The following is a 19,876-nucleotide window of genomic DNA, read 5'->3' on the forward strand; positions in this document are numbered from 1 at the left end:
ATAGCGCTTTGCACAGAATTCAAACTCAGTACGTGCTTTGTTGAATTAGGACAGATATTCATGGCCTTCAAGGATCCTCCTGCTGGACATCTCGAATACACCCTCAGTCCGTTACCCCATCAGCTCTGAAAGACATTCTTGTCTTTCTGCAGAGCCCTCTTTCCAAAGCAGATCTCCCTCCTTCCAAATCCTGCCTTGAGGCCGGTAGCCCTTCAGAAAAGCCACCAGTGGTTGCAGCAGACCGCCAGTCTCCTTGTTGTACCCATACATTGCCCCATGCTCCTGTCTCCCTTTGCTGTAGCTGTGGCAAGGCTGAATGTGAGCCCTAGTTTGATGATTTCTACAGGTGCAGCATTCGTGGATTGGTTTGTGAATCTGCCTTTTCTCTTTAATCTAACCACTCATTGCTGGGTGATTGGAATAAAGCCGTGTGGCTGCCTGGCAATGCACACACCAGGACTTACTGCCTTCTACTCTCTGTAGGCAGAGAAGAAAACAACCTGTACAGCATGTGTCTGGGATGCTGAACTGGGCCCCTCCTTCTGCTGCCGTTTACCTGTGGCACTAACAGTCCCTGTCCCACAGTGGATTCCCAAGCCAGTTTCTAAGCTCCAGGTTCCCTAGTGGTCTATGTTAGCCTCCAGGATCCCTAGAAATATGAGACAGAAGAATGCAGGCTACCTCCTTCTTATTGTGCTGGGTGGTTCCCAGGGGAGGTTTCTAAAGAACTTGAGTCTAAACTTCTCATAACCTGCTCAATGGATACCTGGTGTAAGAGATTGGTCCCATAGGATCTGCCTTGGGTTCTCCCAAACTCCCCTATGTCTCCGGACAACATAAAGCCTGCAGGTGCCCATTTCTGCTTTCCTGTGATTTAGGGTCTACACATCCTCTTCTTTTTATCCCTTCCTTTTCTTCTAGCCTTGGTGAACTACCTTTTACCAAGTGTTTGCCAAAGATCAGCCCTATTCTAGCCTTTGGACAAATATCAAATTCCTGATTTTTTTTAAGGTTTATTTTATCTTATGTGTATGAGTGTTTGGTCTGCCTGCATGCATGCTACCTGTGTCCTGGTGTCCACAGAAGCCAGTAGAGGTTGTCACCTCTCCTGGAGCCACGTGACTTTTTCAGATAACTGGAGTTAATCTACCACTGGTGGTGAACTGCCCTGTGGGTACTGGGAACTGAACCCAGGTCCTCTGCAAGAACAGCAAGTGCTCTTAACCACTGAGCCATCTCTCCAGCCTCTAGATCTTAATAATTCTTAATAATAATTAATATTATTATATTAATAGATTCTTAATAATCTTTGTTATACTCATGAAGGGAATATGGGCCATAAACCTCAAGAAACCTGACTGAATTTGCTCAACAAGTTTCAGGCCATTTGCCCTTTCAACAAATACTCCTGGGAGCCTGCTTGAGACAAGGGTTCAAGGATGCAGAAGGGCTATGAGTCTAAGTGTCAGGACCCACACTATGGACCACCCCGGTTCCAGCCGTCTACACGTGCTGACTGCAGCTACAAGTCTTCCCCCAGACTGCACTGACTTTCACATGTCTCATAAAGTCAACCAGAGTGTGCTCATTTCCCCAAACTCCCATGAGACCTCAGGGGACAGCACTGCGTGGAATTGGGATTGAGACTAGGATCAAATGTCAACTATTTTTGGGCTTTCAGATTAGCAGAGGAGGTTAAACCCTCAACTCCAAATAAAGGGTTTCCTGAAACTAAAAATAAGAAATAGAAAGAACAGGAAGAGCAATTAAGAAAGACATTTGTGCCAACCTCAAGCCTCCGCATGCACCTGCGCATGTGTATCATGGCACCTGCGTCCATGTGCACCCGAACGCCAAGCACAGATACACATACATGCCCAAAACAAAATACAAAGAATTCGGGGCCGGCTCACAACTACCGGGCCCAGGGGCTCAGACGCCTTCCTTTGGCCTCTGAGGGTACCCTACACATCCATACACACACAAATAAAAATAAACCTCAAAGGGAAGGAGCAAAGGAGGGGGAAAGAAAGTGATTTAGGCTTTGTGGAGCACCTTCTGTGTTTCTTGTACTCTTCAGGGCCTTTTTGCTTACATCTCACTATCACACCATTGTTTAGTGAGCAAACTGAGTTCAGAGAAAGGAAATGACTTTCCTAAATCCGTAGAGCCAGCAAGTGGATTATTCTAGTGTACCTGATTTGAAGTTGACGTAATTTCTCTAGCAGGTCCAAACAGTAGAAGAGCTACGCCAGGGTCTTACACTCTGGTCTAGGTTTCTGTTGATCTCTGTATACCACTCCAGATGACCAGTTCCTGGCCTCACTGGACTCAGTCATACGGACTCAGCTCCGTCTCCACCTTTCTCTGTCACATTGCACAGGCAGGATCAGCAGGTGTGTGAGTGTTCTGGGTAAAGTTAGGAGGTGTGGCTTTGAGGTGCAAGCACACAGGCAGATCACACTCTAGGAGTTCCAGAAGTCTAAAACAAGAAATGTTATGTGTTTCTAGACTGGAGTTGAGTGGATGAATTAGGAAGACACCACAGCCATGGCTACCAGTCCAGATAGCCCAGGCTGGGAGGGCTGATGATGGGGGAATAGGCAGGTTGAGAACTACCCAAGTCTCTTCCCTCATCCCCTTCACCTCCCTCCAGAGTCAACAAAGGTGATGTGGTTTCTCTTGTGGTCTGTTGCCCTAGACACCTGCAGTTCTGAATATACGTGTGTGTCTGTGTGCCAGCAATGCGGTGGGGAGACACAGGGAGAAAGTACTGGGACAGGATGGGGAGGGGCAGGAAGCCAGGGACAGAGTTTCTTCAGCTCAAGATGAAGGTGAAATGAATAAAAATGTTGGCAGAGGTCACCCCTTGATTACCCCAAGAAAGAGCAGAAGGAACCTTTATTCCCAGCATCCGGGAGACAGAGGCAGGTGGATCTCTGTGAGTCAAGGTCAATCTGGTCTAAAACTTGAGTTCCAGGACAGCCAGGGCTACACAGAGAAATCCTGTCTCAAAAAACAAACAAACAAACAAAAAACCAAACAAATAAATAAATAAATAAAGCGAGAAACAAAAAGAGCCCTGGAAGAGAAGCATTGTGGGTATTAGGACCATCGGCTGAGAGTAGGGAAGCTAAAGTTTTAGGTGAGCACAGTCAGAAACTTTTTGGATGCTGCCTAGGTCTCAGAAAACAGAAAAATCTTGGCTACCTACTTCATACAGATTGTCAGAAATCACGTGAATAAAAGGTTCACACTACCATCTCGCAATTTATGTCCTTGGGTGGCTTGAACAGTACCACCGTACGCTTTAGAGTCTTTGTCACCATAGACACCATAGTGTATGAGCAACAGTAATTGTTTACTGAAGTTCCTGGATAAACCACACACACACACACACACACACACACACACACACACAGAGAGAGAGAGAGAGAGAGAGAGAGAGAGAGAGAGAGAGAGAGAGAGATGTGGAGCTAACATTAAAAATAAAAACAAAACCATCCCTGCGCTTATATTGACTACAACGTGTTGAGGAAACCAAACGAACCCAGCGTACTTGAAAGCCTCTTACAAAGTCAACTATTTGAAATATCTCTTGGTCTGCATGATCTTGGATCAGTCACGGCCTCTTTGGCCTCAGTTTCCTCCTGTATCACATGAGTGGGTTGCCTCGGATCACTGCTCCTTTTCTCTGAGTCTAAGGTCATTTTCCAATTCTGTTATTCCAAGTGTAAATGAGTACGTGGCAGAGAGGAGAGGCTTGAGGAGATCAGAGCTAAAAAGCAGCCTGGAAAAAAGAAACCAGCCCTGAGCGGAGTTGGGTTATGATGGAGCCCAGAAGTGTGAATCAGTGCAGGAGAGCAGGGCGGGGTGGAGGGTGGGAGATGTTGGGGGGGGTGACATTCCAGGTAGGGAGAATGGCATGTGCAAGGGCGAGGCTAGGAGGCTGAGGGGTGGCAAACAGATTAGCAAGGCTCAAGAATGAGGTTGGCAAGAGCTGGAGGGAGCCTAGGGAGGAAGTCGGGAAGGGGCAGTCCCCAAATTGAACAGCTAAGCTGGGAAAGTGGGGGAGGAAGGTGGGTGGGGGAAGAGGCTCTCTCAGCCCAGAAATTGGTGCCAAAGCGCATCTAGCCAAACTCCAGTCACCCCTGCCAAGAGGACCCACCCACCAGGGAAGGCCCTTCCCACCCCTCCCTGCTCTGCTCCACTTCCCCCACCTCCAACCTTGAGGTGAGCCAGGACCCCTGAGGCCAGGGCCTCCTTCACCAAGAAGCAGATGAGGCACCACCCCATCCTCAAGGCAATAATGCAGCAATAAAATACTAATCGTGGGTAAGAATAATGACAGAATAAATTATCTCCTAGCCGCCCTCTGATAAAGTCAGTCCCAGAGCAGCAAAACCTCATAGTGTTGACTCTTGTGTTTACTAGGATCTGCTTCTCTGAGTTACAGGAGATTTATAAGGTCATCTAACCTACAAAGTCCCCTGATTGGACACGACCTTAAAGCTGTGAAATACTCCTAGGCCCCCCTGTATGGCCTGAAACTCTCACGTCACTGTAAGTATGGCTCAGTTTGGGGTTCCCTGAACTAATCCACGACACTTCGTGCAGATGAAGAAACTGAGGTACAGGGGAAGAGAGCTTGCCAGCAGTGACGTGGTTAACTAGTGATGGGGCAGACTGAGGAATCCTGCTTCTGCCTTCTAGGTCAGTACTCCTTCCACCCGGCCAGCGGCTCAGCCCCAGCTGCCGGTGCCAGCAGCGATTACGGTCAGAGAAGCAGTCACTGGGCCATACTCTAATCATGAGAAGTAATTTATCTGAGTTGCAAAATGCCTTTCTGCATCCAGTTTGCAATTACTCGCTCCAGTGGCCCCTACAGGGACACTGTGGTCCACCCACTGGCCTGCTTGACATTGGCCTTTTCATATCTCCCAGCATGACCCTCCGTTGCTAGTGGGTGCATTGGCTGGAGAAGGGGGCCATCCTGTACAGACCTCTTCTTTGGGGGCCATGGATTTCAAGGCTCAAAATGTTAGGAGAGAGGAAAGAAGACCCTGGCCCGGGCTCCATTCTCTTTTCCCCCTAGGAGTGTCTTCTAAAATGAATTTGAGTTGTGTTCGTGTACGCCAGTGGAGTGGAGACGGCAAAGGGAGCATGAAGTTAAAGTCATGGGTAAATGGGCTGATGATGACCAAGCTAGGATGGAAATAAGGGTGTCCATGCTAAGTTCGTACGCTACCTCACCCAAGTAGACACCCCCTCATTCTCCTCTCCATCTGCTCACAGGAGCACCCAGCGTGGCACACCCCTCCAGTACACCCTCCAGGCTCTTCCACGCAGAGACAGGATGACTGCCATCCACACCAGAGGAGAGTACAGTACTGACTAGAAAGAGCGCCCAACAAGGGACACCAACAACATGGGTGACTTATAGAGACCCCAGAGTTCCCTGTTGGAAAGGGCTCTACCAGGTTATTATGCCATCGTGGGCTGGATCAGTGAGGGGTTTCTGTTTCCACCAAGCCCCTGAGCCTGGTTATTGGAGGGTGGCTTTAATAATGAAGCTAGCAGTCTCTGCCCTTCTAGATCTCTCTCTCCTGCTGGGCCTAGGGAGTCAGGGTAAGAGGGCTGGGAAGGCTGGGTATAGACAACACCTCTTCCCTTCAGGGGCCCTGTAGTCAGGACTCTAGAGTCCCCCTACCCCCGAGTGTTTGAAGACATAGAGGGCTAGAAAGACAAGGAGGTGTTGCACTGTGCCTAAGAGTAAAGATTTGGAGTCCTGGGCTAGAGCTGGTCTCTTCCCCAGCATGTAGGGCATATTGTTTAACTGGAGGAGGCTTAGCTCCCTCTCTGCAGCCCAGGGCCAGTGGTGCTGCCATATTAGGGCTGCTGGGAGGCTGCGAGATCAGGACATGCAGTGCTCAGCACAGTGCCTGCCGCAGGCCGAGCTCCGCTAGGGCTGGAGCGTGGATGAGAGCATCGGGAACAGAAGAGAGCCTCTGGTCCCCTCATCTCCCTCAGCTGGGTTTTCCTGCAGACCCAGTCTCCGACGGGTACTGACCTAATTTTTGCAAGTGAATCCAGTTGGGTATGTAGGGTCTGTGCTCCTAACACCCTTCTGGGGGACACAGGGTAGCCTAGCAAGGCTAGGGGAATCGAAAAAAAATGGTACATCACTTCTCACCCCCCTGAGATACGCAGGGCTTTTCTTGGCCTTGAGGGGACCCTGGTCCAGACTCAGGGGACACTGTATGAACTGCAGAAGGGGCCTGGCCTCTTCTCCAAAATGTGGCACTGCACATCTGTAGTGATCTTCCCATCTGGCTGCATCCCTGGGGCGATGGCCACAGCTGCTGACATTTGAGGGAGGAGAGGGCCAGTTCCTCAGTGGGGCCTGGGGGGGCTATAAATAACCAGCTAAGAGGGCCAAGGGAACCAGGTTGACCTTTGGGGGGCAGGAGCTACAGGCCATGTCCCCCTCCCCCTTGGGTCCAGAGCCAGAGTTTTAGCAAAACAGGAAGAGGCAGTGGCAGTTGCTGGGAAAGTAGGAGTGGTTCCCCTTCCCCCCACTTGCCTGGAGCCTTAGGATCCCAGCCAGGACCTGAGAAAGGTGGAGTCAGCTAGGCTGGAGGGAGGGGCAGGCAGGGCAGGCAGATGGGCCTAGTCTCTGCCCTCCTGTGGCTCAGCTGGGCACAGGCAGAGGGAGAGCTGACAGATAAGGGCATCCTGATAGGGTGCACCCATGAACCTCACTGCCCCCTCCTCCTCCCTTTCTGTTCCCCTTCAGAGGAGGAGAAGGTTAGGCGTGGAGCACAAAAGGCACTGCAGAAACAAGTAGTGTATTTGGAGGCTGAAGGTCAAGGTGAGCCCACCTCCATCTCTCAACCCCAAGCAGCCTGAGACTAGAGAACACGAGGCAGGAGGAAAGACGCCGCCTGCCTTCTGGAGAGGAGGCGAAAGCAGGGCCAGGATCTGGCCCAAGAGGAACGGCAGAGAACTGACCTGTGAGCTGTGAGGAGATCAGAAGCTGGGTGGACCTTAGAGCTGTGCACAGGACGGACGCCTGCAGAAGCAACTCAGGCTTGGAGGAGTTCTCCAGCGAATGTGGTGCTCTGCCTGGAGGAGGCTGGCCACCGAGAACCTACAGACATCTAGTAGGTGCTTTGGCCCCTATTTCCAGGGAGCTTGGTATCCATATCCACTAGCTCCTCAGCCTACAGCCTGGGTGTTGTGGAATATTTAACTACATAAAGATGTGATACGTTTGTTTATGTTGCAGAATATTACTGAAACTGGGTGAAGGTGTGTTACACTTGTTTATGCTGCATGTGTTTAGTTATGAAAAGATATCTTGCTGTTTCACCTTGCCTGCACTTGATTGGTTTAATAAAGAGCTTAATGGCCAATAGCTAGGCAGGAGAGGGATAGGCGGGGCTGCCAGGCAGAGAGAATAATAGAGAAGATGAACTAGACGAAGGAGAAGGAGAAGATGCCCAGTACTAGCTATCTAGACAGACATGGGAAAGGAAGGAAAAATAGGTCATACAGAAAGAAAAGGCAGATAAACATGTTAATTTAAGTTAAAAGAGTTAGCCAGAAATAAACTTAAGCTAAACTGAGCATTCAAAACTAAGAAGTCTCCATGTCATGATTTGGGAGCTGGTTGGTGGCCCAAAAGAAAAAGCCTGCTATACCGTGTTTCCCTGCTGGACAGTCTAGACCAGAACTGTCCAGTAGACGCAGAATAAGGACAGTACTTTCAACCTTACATATTCTGGTTGCCAGACCAACAACTTCAGAACATAGATGAGTAAGTAGTATATTTACTTAATATATTGAAAATATTTCATATATAATCAAAATATAAAATTATCATCTTCCTTTTTCATATCAAGTCCTTGGAATCCAAAGTGTACATTCCACTTACAGCATATTTCAGTTCTGACTGGCTGCTATGGCTGGGCTATGGCGCTATGGCTGGGGCTATGTCTGCTATGGCTGTGGCTCCTGTGGGGACAGCACAGATTTATGATTTTGATCTTAAGCCCTTTGTCTCTTCTTAGTAAGAACCCAGGAGGAAGCCAGCAAGGTCAGCGTCATGGGTGGGTTTACTTTAGGGGAATGGCTGCTCATCTGGGGTTCAAGTGTGTCTTCTCTCTAGACCCGAAATCAGTTCTAAAACATATGTAAGCCAGGAAACTGAGTCAGTCAGCAGTGAGGATTCTCATTCCCTTCCTAGGCCTCTTCCTGGGCTGATGGTAGATAGGATCTTACTTCCTCTTTAAGGACACCAGCCTGGGGCTGGAGAGAAGGCTCATTGGTTAAGAGCTCTTGCTGCTCTTCCAGAGGACCCTCGTTTGGTTCCCAGCACCCACAGGGCAGCTAACAAACACCTATAAAACTCCAGTTCCACGGCATGCAACATCCTCCCTCTCTCTCTCTCTCTCTCTCTCTCTCTCTCTCTCTCTCTCTCTCTCTCTCGGTTTGTTTTTCAAGACAGGGATTCTCTGTGTAGCCCTGACTGTCCTGGATCTCATTGCATAGACCAGGCTGGCCTCGAACTCACAGAGATCCGCCAGCTTCTGCTTTCTGAGTGCTGGGACCAAAGGCTTATGCTACCACTGCCCAGCCGAATATTCTCATCATAACCTCACAGGTGCCAAACACACATGTGTTGCACTTACATATACACAGGCAAGCTAATACAAACAAAAACAAACCTTTAACGAGAACAATACTAGCCTCTCCTTCCTCTTTCCCTTCTCCAAACAATCTAAAACCAAGGGCACTCAGGTGGAGTTAGGAACTTTGGGGTTGGGGAGACACATTTGCAGGGAAATCAAGCTAGGTACAAGCACTAGGAAGACAACCAGAGGACACAGAGAGGACAGTTGTTCTGGAACTCAGAAGAGAAGGGGAGACTAAATAAACCAAAGGTCAAAGAATGGAAGCAGGAGGAGGCTGAAACTGAAAGAAAGCAAGTTGTACCAGGTCAGCATCTGGGGGGGATGCACAGGAGAGATTCACAGGTCAGCATGGGGGGGGGGGGAAGCACAGGAGAGACTAGTAGGTCAGCATCTGGGGGGGATGCACAGGAGAGATTCACAGGTCAGCATGTGGGGGTGGGGGGATGTACAGGAGAGATTGCAGCTCAGCTGACATCTCTTAAAGCCTTTCCCACAGAGAGCGCACACAAACTGACAGGCAGCCCCAAAGCATCAGTAGAGTGAAGTTCAAAGCATAGAAAAAGACTCTCCAGGGAAAGAGGAAACACAAAGTTAGGGGGATGTTTAGCCTGAAGGTGCTCACACACACACACACACACACACACACACACACACACACACACAGAGAGAGAGAGAGAGAGAGAGAGAGAGAGAAACAAATGCCAATCAGAGAGAAGACAGATGCCATTTCAAACACCAGTGAGAATGGTGACAAGTGCATGCTGCCGGCGGTGGCAGACCGCTTTTGAAGTCAGCTTGGCAGTAGAAGGTGAGAGCTATGAATGTTTTCCCCCATTGCTGTTACCCCACCCAGTGTACTCTGAAGCAAACAGCTATGGTCAGAAGTCAGGCCTGGAGGTAAAATATGTGTATAATGGTGTTCACCATCAAGCCACTTGTCATACGGAAAATTAGACATAATTTGAATACCTACAATTGGAAAATGATGAGGTAGAGTATGGCCTTTCCACTTAGCAGAAAATGATCAAGCAGTTAAAAAGATGTTTATGAATGTAATACAGCATCATGGGAGAAGACAGTTCGAGGCCAGCCTGGTCTACAGAGCAAGTTCCAGGGCAGACTCCAAAGCTACAGAGAAACCCTGTCTTGAAAAACAAAACAAAACAACAACAACAAAAAGAGGTTATGAAATCATCCATCCAGAAAGTCTGTTTCTTCAGCTCAGTTCTCTTGTCCTAGCACGTGGACATGCGCTTCACTTTTTCTTTCTTTCTTTCTTTCTTTCTTTCTTTCTTTCTTTCTTTCTTTCTTTCTTCCTTCCTTCCTTCCTTCCTTCCTTCCTTCCTTCCTTCCTTCCTTCCTTTCTTCCTTTCGTTTACTGAGACAGGGTTTCTCTGTGTATAACCCTGGCTCTCCTGAAACTCTCTCTGTAAACCAGGCTGGCCTTGGGTTCACAGAGATCCACCTGCCTCTGCCTCCCGAGCGCTGGAATTAAAGGTGTGCACCACTACCACCTGGCTGAACTTCACTCTCTTGATGGCAGAAAGCCCACAGCAAAGGGAATGGCCCAGGACTCACCTAGAGTCCCTGCCTGGTGCTAGGATGCTCTGATCATAGGCAGGAAATGGAACTTCACTGTCCCTTCTGCCACTGCTGAGGACAAGGCCATGGGCTGAGCTTCGAGGGACAGGGCAGAGGATTCTCTAGAGGAGGTACTGAGGACCGGTGTCTTGTGTCTGTAGTTGTGGCCACAGCAAGACCGGGGAAGGACTGGGGGACTCACCGAGGAGCTGAGTGGCTAGGAGGGCTACAGTGCTCTGGGGGAAGGGTGGATGGTTGTGGTTGACCACCTGCTGTTTCACATCGCCCTGAAGGTGACAAGAGATGTGTATGAACCATCACCTCTCTGTTCCCCACAGGAACTCTACCTGGGCCCCCACCTACAGACGCCATCCGGCCTGAGAAGCCTCGGGTTCCTCCCTGCTCACCCGCCTCCTTATGACAGAGAGACGGGGCCTTGAAATAACACATCTTTATTTTCACCATCATTTCCACATCATTTGCCTATGATTCATTTGTTGTTAAGAGGCATTAAAACCTCCAACCCCCAGCTCCCAGGCACCCACTAGTCCCTGTCCCTTTTTCCTATGTCCCAGCACTCTCTTCTTACAGATATGGCCTCCACTGGGGGTTAGGGTGAGGGAGCTGAGGGGTTACCTTCACCTACTTCCCTAACCAAAATTCTGGCCTTAACCTTGGTCTCAGGTAGCTCTGGTGGGAAGGTTGGGCTCGAGACTACTCATGAATGCAAAGAGCCCTGGGAAAGATAGTAACAAATTGTCTATCTCGTGTAGACACCCCCCCCCACTACCCCCAGCTCCAGAGACTGTGCTTTTCTGAGAATCCCCACCCCCTCACTTTATCTGACTGGGTTTTCTTCATACCTTAAGGCTTGGACTGGGGTCCCTTCCCCATCATTGTTTCCAACCGGTCCAGAGCACATTTCCACCCTCACTGTGCCTGCACATGCTGAGACGGACCGGGGTTGACTCTCACACTGGCTTTTCCCATTGGGGCTTTAGTCTCCTGGACCTACTCTAGGGGCTACCTAGGTGCACCAGAAGGTAGAAGAGCCGGGGGAGGAAGAGGGTGAGGGGTGAGGAGAGGGTGGGAGTAGGTCGGGTGAGGGGAGCTACTGTGGTTGGGTTATCTGATGTGGGAGCCAGGTGTGCAGCTTCAGGGCTCCAGGGTGGGGGAAGCGCAGTCTGAGACAGGCGACATTGCAGAAGCAGCAGTAGCAGCAGCAGCAGCAGCAGCAGCAAGGCAGAGCAGAGAAGACTGGGTGGGGGGAGAAATGGGAGCAAGACGCCTCCTGTCAGAACCTCCTGCCATCCTGGTCCTCTGTCTCCTAGACACTGGGGTGTCCCCTTCCTTCCTGTCTTCTTCACTCCCAGAGAGACAGTTAGCACATTCTCAGTACATGTGGCAGAGGGAGGGGTGGCCATGACGTGTGTGGCAGTGAGGCCAGGGTCTAACCTTATCCTGAATCAGAGCAGTTGGAGACAGTTGCTGGGCTGTCATCTCGGTTGGGGGTTATGGGTGGAGAGGGCTTTGCAGGAGGAGATAATGACGCTGAGATAATAGTGCCCAGGGCCAGATACCCCTCAGCAAGTTCCCCACCGCCAAGTCCTCCAGCCTCTGCCGGGGCTGCCCTGGCTTCACCCTGATTCTGGGACACATGGCGTGGCACTGGGTGTGCCCAGCTTCCGGGCCTGGTTGAGTATCCACTTAGCTCTTGACGAGAGCGTCCTGGAGAGTGGACCTCGTGAGTGCCAGCTCCTGCCCCCTCCAACCCTGGTTTGGGGAGGAGCTTGTGGGAGGTGGTTGGAAGGAAGACATAACTGGGTACAAGAGAACAGGCCGACATTTCTCGGGCGCTTGTGACGGATTGGGCGCAATCGTAGAACTCTTCCTTTCGCCATCACAGCGCCTTCCTCCAGAGAACAATGACTCTCGACAGAAGTCAGGGAATGTGCCCGAGTGCAGGTGGGGCTGGGTCCCATCCTGCCCCTGGATGCTGTTTCTGCTGCCTTAGACAAAGCCCTACCAGGCACCATGCCACAATCCTTTCTTACGCCGTCTTTCTGTCTTTATAAAGACTCTGTGTTGCCATTCATAGGTAAAGAAAATTAGGCTCAGACAGCCCAAGCCACTTCCCCCAAGGTTACCTGAATGCTACCAAGATGACCACCTCTTTTCATCATCATCATCATCATCATCATCATCATCATCATCACCATCTAGTTTTTATGAAACAGGGTCTCACTGTAGCCTGGAGCTCGATATGTAGACAGTTTGACCTGGAACTCACAATGATCCCGCTGCCTGACAAGTGCTGGGATTTATTTGTGTGGGGGTGGAAGAGAGTTGTGTGTGTTTGGGGGAGGGGGGGGTAACAGGCAAGCGTGCTACAATGCAAGTGTGGCAGAGAACAACCTTTGAGAGTCTGTTCTCGCCTTCTTCCATGTAGTTCCCGGGCACTGACCTCGTCAGGCTTGATGGTCATCTCACAGGCCTAGGAAGACCAGCCCTTGAAGCCCATGCCCTGATTCACTAATTGTCTTTTCTGCCAAAGACAATAGGAGGAGGGGCTGATAAGAGCACGAAGCTCATCTGCCTAAGTGGTCCACACGTCCTGGTACCACATTCCATCTCCTGTAGGAAGAGCTGTAGTGAGCATTTACCAAGTAAATCAGCAAATAACCAAATGGCTAATGACCGGTGATTTTCCAGGAAAGAACTGTGCAGGTGTTACCTATCAATCTCCTCTAAGATGAGAACATCCCAACCTGAAGGCGAGTGAGTGCCTTAAGCAGGGAGGTAAACAACAACAACCAAAGAGTTTCAGCAAGTCCCTGAAACCGACCAGCTTCACTATGCCCCGCCCTGCCAGAGCAAACAGAACCCAGCTACAAAGAGTACTCTCAGACAAGAAAGGCTGCCAGGAAGAGAAACAAGCACAGCGCTGCTTGCATGGCATGAGATTTAGACCATTTGAGGCATCCGACAAGGACACTCTCCGACCTGTTGAGCGCCCGCAGGTTGCACAGTGTGCACCAGGTTCTCAGCTTTGTGAACTGTCACCTATACCGGGGTGGGCTTACATGATGCAGCTATTTTTGAGTCGTTCTTGCTCCTATAAGTGATCCCTCACCCACACTCCTATAAACTAACTCCAATTGAGTTGGACTTTGGTGGTGTCTGTACTTTGGTTTGTCGTGGGTTCCCTATCTGGGGTGAGTAGACACGTGTGTTGCATCTCCCCAGGAGAAAGAAGTTTTGTCACACAACAGCAAGAGCCACCAATATCCCCGTCTGCCTCCCCTTTGTTCTCTGCTCCAGCACCTCAAGCCCTTCCTGTAAACACAGCAAAAAGCAGGGAGTCCCTGAGGGTGGGGTTTCTATCAGAGAGGAAATGGAGTTGGCTTCCCCCTATCTCTCTCTCTCTCCTCTCTCTCTCTCTCTCTCTCTCTCTCTCTCTCTCTCTCTCTCTCTCTCTTTCTCTCTCTCTCTCTCTCTCTCTCTCTCTCTCTTATCGTTTCCCCCATCCCCTTTTTATCACCCAGGGCTGATTCAGAATCCACTCCCTTGTGCCTCCAGGGCTCCTGGGTGGGAGAGGGCTCCGCACTGAAGTCAGCTCGACTGCGCAGGAGTGCACTAAAGGACAGCAGCTTCCCATGCCTGCTCAGTTCTCAGACCTCACCAGGACAGGCTTGCCAGGGTCCACTCTCAGGATCATGTCATCTATCCGGTCATGCTAGAAAGGCAGTGGGGGAAACGGTGATCAGGAGCCGACTGAGGGGACCGCTTGCCCTGTCAGCTGCCCAGTTGCCACAGGTGTTCACAGATGGCTGCAAGGATTTTAATTAAACGGCTTTGGGTGAGGGTGGGGTGGGCCTTTGCAGAGTCCTAGGACTAAATACCAGTGAAAAGGGAAGAAGGGAGAACTCTCTCCTTCTCCAAATCAAAATAAGAACTGTCAAGTTGGTCGCTCCCCTCCGGGTTCTGGAGTACAAAAGAAAGCTCTGCCACGAGCCTCAGGGCTGCCTGGGATCCCCTCCAGCTTCTTTTGATCAGCGGTGAGGGCCTAGCAGGCTGTACCTTTCTTTCTAGACCCGCTCAAAGGAGATTTGCAGCTTGGGATTTGATAGTTGATTTTTCCCTTCTTGAGTGTCTTGTATCCAATAACTCTGGGTCCTGGACCCTCAGTTCAAATCTGATCTAGTTAGGTATCTGTGTAGACTTAGGGTATAATGGTTGGGCCCCGAGAGCATGGACAAGCTCCCCACATTCCTGCAAGGATCTAATCTTTCCAAACATTCTCTTTACCTGAGAAGCCACCTCTCCTTACCCACTCTTTCCTCACCAGTACTGTCTTCAACACTGAACCGAAGAGTTCCCAACTAAGGCATAAAGGTTGGCTTTCAGGAGGGTTGGCCTTGGCTCCATCTCCTTCAACAATGACCTAAGTTTTGGAAGATTCAAGGCCTGGAGAAGTGTCACGAGCTTTAGATGGGACTAGAGAAATAGATTAGTGGTTAAGAACACTTGTTCTTGCATAGGACCCATGTTTGATTTCTAGGACCCACATGATGACTCAGAGAAATTTGTAACTCCAGTCATAGAGGATCTAATGTCCACATCTGATTTCCCTGGGCACTAGGCAAGCACATGGTACACATGGGTACATGCAGACAAAATACTTAATTTTTTTTCTTAAAAAAATTAAGAAAAAAGCAACAGAGAATACTGGATGACAAAAGGAGGAGTCAGAAGATTCAAGCAGCCTAACACGGGATATATTGTCAGATTGATGTGAATATCTGAATGCTGAGTCCTCAGTTGGTACAAAACCCAATCAGGTCAAATAGAAAAGGAGAGAGAAACAATGGAGGTTTTATAGAGAGGTAGTTGGTGTATGGGTTTTGAAGCCACATGGACTTAACTGTTCAGTTTCCCAAGTTCAAGGGAAGGGTTTGCATTTGCATCCGCATTTCCATTTCATTTTCTTTCAGGGACCCCAGCAAAATGGTTGGTTGGTTGTTTCGAAAAAAGTTTCTTGATACAAAGCTCCGGTTGGCCTGGTCCTTGGAATCCTCCTGCCCCTGCCTCTGGAGCACTGGAATTACCAGACCTGTGACACCCTGCTGGTTTCCAGGAAAACTCTATAAAAGTGATGCTTATTGTGAAAAATAGATCTTCCAAGGCTCACAGAAGCGGGAGGCACATTGTGTTATGCTCATCCATCCGCATGTTCAGTTGGCTCTATGGAAGCTTTACTTTGTTCCAGTCTGGTAAACATGCTGTGTGTTTTGCACACATGGGGCAACTGGGATGGGAGTATGGATGGTGAGGGGCAGAGATGGGAGTGCAGGATGGTGAGGGGCAGGGAGGGGAGAACAGGATGGCGAGGGGAAGAGATGAGAGTTTGGATGGCGAGGGGAAGAGATGGGAGTATGGATGGTGAGGGGCAGGGATGATCTGGGAAAGCCATGAAGTCTGAGCTGGAGATTTAAGGAGCAAAGGGAACTTGTCTTATTGGGGAACTATGAGGGTAAAGACAAGGGGGATTCTGTGGGGGGGCAGTGTACAGAAGGCATACAGCAGGGGCCCCAAAGTGTAGTCTGGGGTCTCTGTGAGTCTTGGAGATCCTGCAAAAGCAAATGTTGCAACTCTTTCATAAGAGCACTACCAAGACAGTATTTACCTTTTTTATCCCTGTTCCCAAATTTACAGTGCCTCCCCTTTCCCCAAAGTTCCATGATGGCCATGATACCATGATACCACACCAGGCTGATCACAGAACCCGATAAAGAACAAAGCTGGCTTCTGTTAAGGCCAGCATTAAAGAACTTTGAGAAACAGTCTTAAATAATAATTGTTTAATATTAATGTCTAAGATTCATTTTTATTGTATTTAAAACTTCATAAATATGTACTTTAAATTCTTCAGTTTTGATTTCTAACATCATAAATATTGCCAGATTTTATTTATTTATTTATTTTGAAACAGCATCTCATGCAGTCCTCCTTGGTCTCAAACTCTCACTGTAGCCTAGGTCGACCTTAAACTCTTGATCCTTTTGCTTTTGTCTTATAAGTGCCTCGATTACAGCTATATACCATCATACCATAGCAGCTAGGTATAGTTTACATAAGTAAAAGTTCCCAGGGTTCCTTGTTTTTAAGAGGCAAGGGAGTCCTGAGAAAAGCCGAGAGCTTCTGAACTGGCAGGCTCTGAGACATGTGGAGAGCTGGAACCTGTTGGATACAGCAGTGGCCTAAGTCTCAACATCTGGCCCAGGGACCCAAGGACCCTGGAGAGATAGAGGTGGGGGATACCCCACCCTGGGATACGTGAGCGAGAGAAAATGGCCTAAATACAGACGACAGATCAAATCTGATTCCTGACCCTTGTGCAGTCTCCTCTAAGCACCTGTCCCTGTTCACCTCGGTTATGGGTGTATTCCACACTTCATGAAATCAGGAGATAAGAGGTACTGGTTTTGGTTTTGGTTTTCCTTTGTTTGTTGGTTTGTGTGGATGAAGTTGTAAAAGAAAGGATATAACTGAAAGAAGTTGGGGTGGCAGTAACCATAATTCTTTGTATCCCAACTTAGATTCCATCCCTCCTGCCCCGACAATCTGGTTCTGTTGGGTCCAATTTGGCTCATTAAACAACTCACCTGCCCTCTGGTGGTCAGATGGGCTAATGACACCTTCTTTAGATGCTGATAATCAGGGAACAGAAGCCCCTACCAAGAGGCTGAAGAAGAGGCCATGGACAGAAGTCTGGGGACATTCAAGAGACCCAGAAAGAATCAGTGGTCAGAGCATGGGAACAGTGTCACCTTCTTAGTACATATTTATTTGACCACCCTGCAGCACAACTATGATGCTGGCAGGCCTTTCTGATTGATGGCTATGTGCCAGATACTGTGACGAATTCTTTACACAGGATGACCTATAGCAACAGTAACCTATCAAGGTGGTTACTGTTACAGCTGCCATTTTATAGAGGAAGAAACCAAGGCTCAAAAACATCATGTGACAACCTCAGGACAGGGTGTAGTTTCCACCCTTAACTGTTACTCTGTGGCTTTCGCTGCTACTGTCTCCAAAGGCCTGTTTGTGGGCCTGTACTTGGATCCTTCAGAAAGAACACACAATCAGACTTGTAGACAACCCCAGGCTTCTCACCCTCAGCACAGATGGGGCTCAGAGGCAACAAGATCTGGACCTTGGGAGACCCCTGTTTGAGGTGTCCAATGTACTGGTGTAGGAGGGAAACACCAGCAGGTGACTTCAGCAGCAGGACCCTAGGGCCTTGGTGTAGGGTAGTAACTCCCCCTAGTGGTGAGGCACAAGATGAGCCTCCAGCTGAGATTTCACTGCTGGAAGAGGCTCAAAGAATCAGCAGCTTGGTTGGGTGGTGGTGGTGTAGGGGGAGTTGAGGAGATGGAGGGATGGGGGTGGGGGATGTTTCCTTCCCCAGAACTACAAGGAAGCCACTGGAATACTTCTAGCTTCTTCCCAAGCTAGAGCAGTCTTCTGAAAAAGGTCCTGCTTGTCATATCTCAAGGTCACATCAAGGTCACCCTTCATTCTGGGTACAGGCTCTCTAATGTAAAAGTAGAAAATCGGGGATGGGGGTGAGGAGACAGGAGCAGTGGAGGGAGGGAGGGAAACCTGCAATTGGGGTGTAAAATAAATGAATACATTTAATTAATTTTGAAAAAACAAAACAAACCTATCTTCCTCAACAGGAGGCCATTCGAAGTCCAGCCCAGCTCCAGGCTCCCGTTGAGCGGCACTAAGACTTTCATTGGGATTGTTATGCTCAGATCACAGAGTTCTCCCAAAGCCAACAAGGAGACCTGTATGTAAAAGCAATGAACCTTTGTTCTTACACAAGTTTGTAAACTCGGACTTTCTGTGTGTCCATTGTATTAGAGAGATCAGAGAGCCTCAAGTTCAGTTGGGGGTTGGGTTTTTGTAGGAGCAAAGGTGGGGGGTGAGGGATTTCTAAGGTTCAGGACCCCTGTTTGACTGACATTTGTCTAGGGGTGTCCTGGTGAAAAGCAATGGGCGTGTGCTGGCAGTGATCCTATCTACAGTGGTTGGAACATTAGGAATTTCCTTTGGACGGTCTGGTCCTGGCTGGTGCCTGGGTGGTCTCAGTTTGTGGTCTTTCTTGGAGCCAGGTGTTGTCTTAGGGTAAACTGTTGACACTTGGTCCCTGCTGAGCTTGTCAGGGCTGGGTCCTGTAGGGATGTTTCTCGGTCCAGCTCCTCTGTCTCATGCTATTTCACATAAAGTCTCCCCAGTAAAACTCTGGCCTTCAAACTCCATTTTAGGGTCTGCTTCCTTTGAACCACCCTCACAACACTGTCCAGAATATGACGCATGTGTAGGGCCACTCGGAGCATACGATGTGTGTATACAGCCACTCAGAGCATAAGACATGTGTGTACGGCCACTCAGAGCATATGACATATGTGTACGCCCACTCAGAGCATATGACATATGTGGATGGCCACTCAGAGCATATGACATGTGTGGATGGCCACTCAGAGCATATGATGCGTGTGGACGGGTATGACCACTCAGAGCATATAACACGTGTGGACGGCCACTCAGAGCATATGACGCGTGTATGTGGTGACTCCGAGAAGTTGTCTGCAGCCGTGAGCCCTGTCCCACAACATCCCTTCTCTCATCCTACCAGGAACATTGAGTTTGAAATTAGTCCGTGATATGTAGTAAGTTCCAGGCCAGCCTGTGCTATATGGTAAGAGTATATCTCCAAAACAAAAGCACCAGGAACGGCTGTTTGGGGTAGACCACCCTATGACTATAAAAATGCTCTGATGCACGTTGTCCCTAACTGCTAACTGTAGTTCTGAGGCCGCTGAGCACTGGAAACTCTGGGAACTGTGGCTTGTTCAGTTGCAGAACTGAACGCTTTTTTTTTTTTTTGGTAATGCCTAGTAGAAATGGTTTGTTTGTTTTGTTTTGTTTTTTGAGACAGGCTCTGTCTACATGATCATTGCCATTCTGGAACTCCCTCTGTAGACCAGGCTGGCCCTGAATCCACAGAGATTTGCTTGTTTCTGCCTCTCAAATGCTGGGATTAAAGGTGTACACCACCATGTTCCACTGTTGGTTTGATTTTAGTGATTTTAAATTTAAGAGGTTTAGCGGGGCATGGTGACACATCTTTAATCACAGCACTCAGGAGGCAGTGGCAGGTCAATTTCTGAGTTCAAGACCAGCCTGGTCTACAAGGATGGCTAGGGATACACAGAGAAAATCTTTCTTTCTTCTTTCCTTCCTTCCTTCCTTCCTTTCTTTCTTTCTTATTTCTTTCTGAATTTCGAGACAGGATTTCTCTGTAGCTTTTGGAGCCTGTTCTGGAACTAGTTCTTGTAGACCAGGTTGGCCTCGAACTCACGGAGATCCACCTGCTCTGCCTCCCAGATGCTGGGATTAAAGGCGTGCGTCACCACTGCCCAGCTGAGAAAACCTATCTTGAAAAACCAGTAAATAAATAAAACAAAATAAAACTAAGCGGTTCAACAGTGAGGTATAGACCAACACCTTGGCGTGTGAGAACGCAA

General features: G+C 49.1%; 1 long non-coding RNA gene across 1 annotated transcript; it reads left to right on the forward strand.

Moving 5' to 3' along the window:
• Window positions 1-6,647: 6,647 nt before the first annotated feature.
• Window positions 6,648-10,744, forward strand: LOC146891016 (uncharacterized). The gene is made up of 2 exons (XR_014998156.2): window positions 6,648-7,163; window positions 10,616-10,744. It is a non-coding gene; the product is annotated as an uncharacterized LOC146891016 (long non-coding RNA).
• Window positions 10,745-19,876: the final 9,132 nt, after the last annotated feature.

Source organism: Myodes glareolus, chromosome 19 (genome assembly GCF_982192425.1).
Source record: "Myodes glareolus chromosome 19, mMyoGla1.1, whole genome shotgun sequence".
NCBI lineage: Eukaryota > Metazoa > Chordata > Mammalia > Rodentia > Cricetidae > Myodes > Myodes glareolus.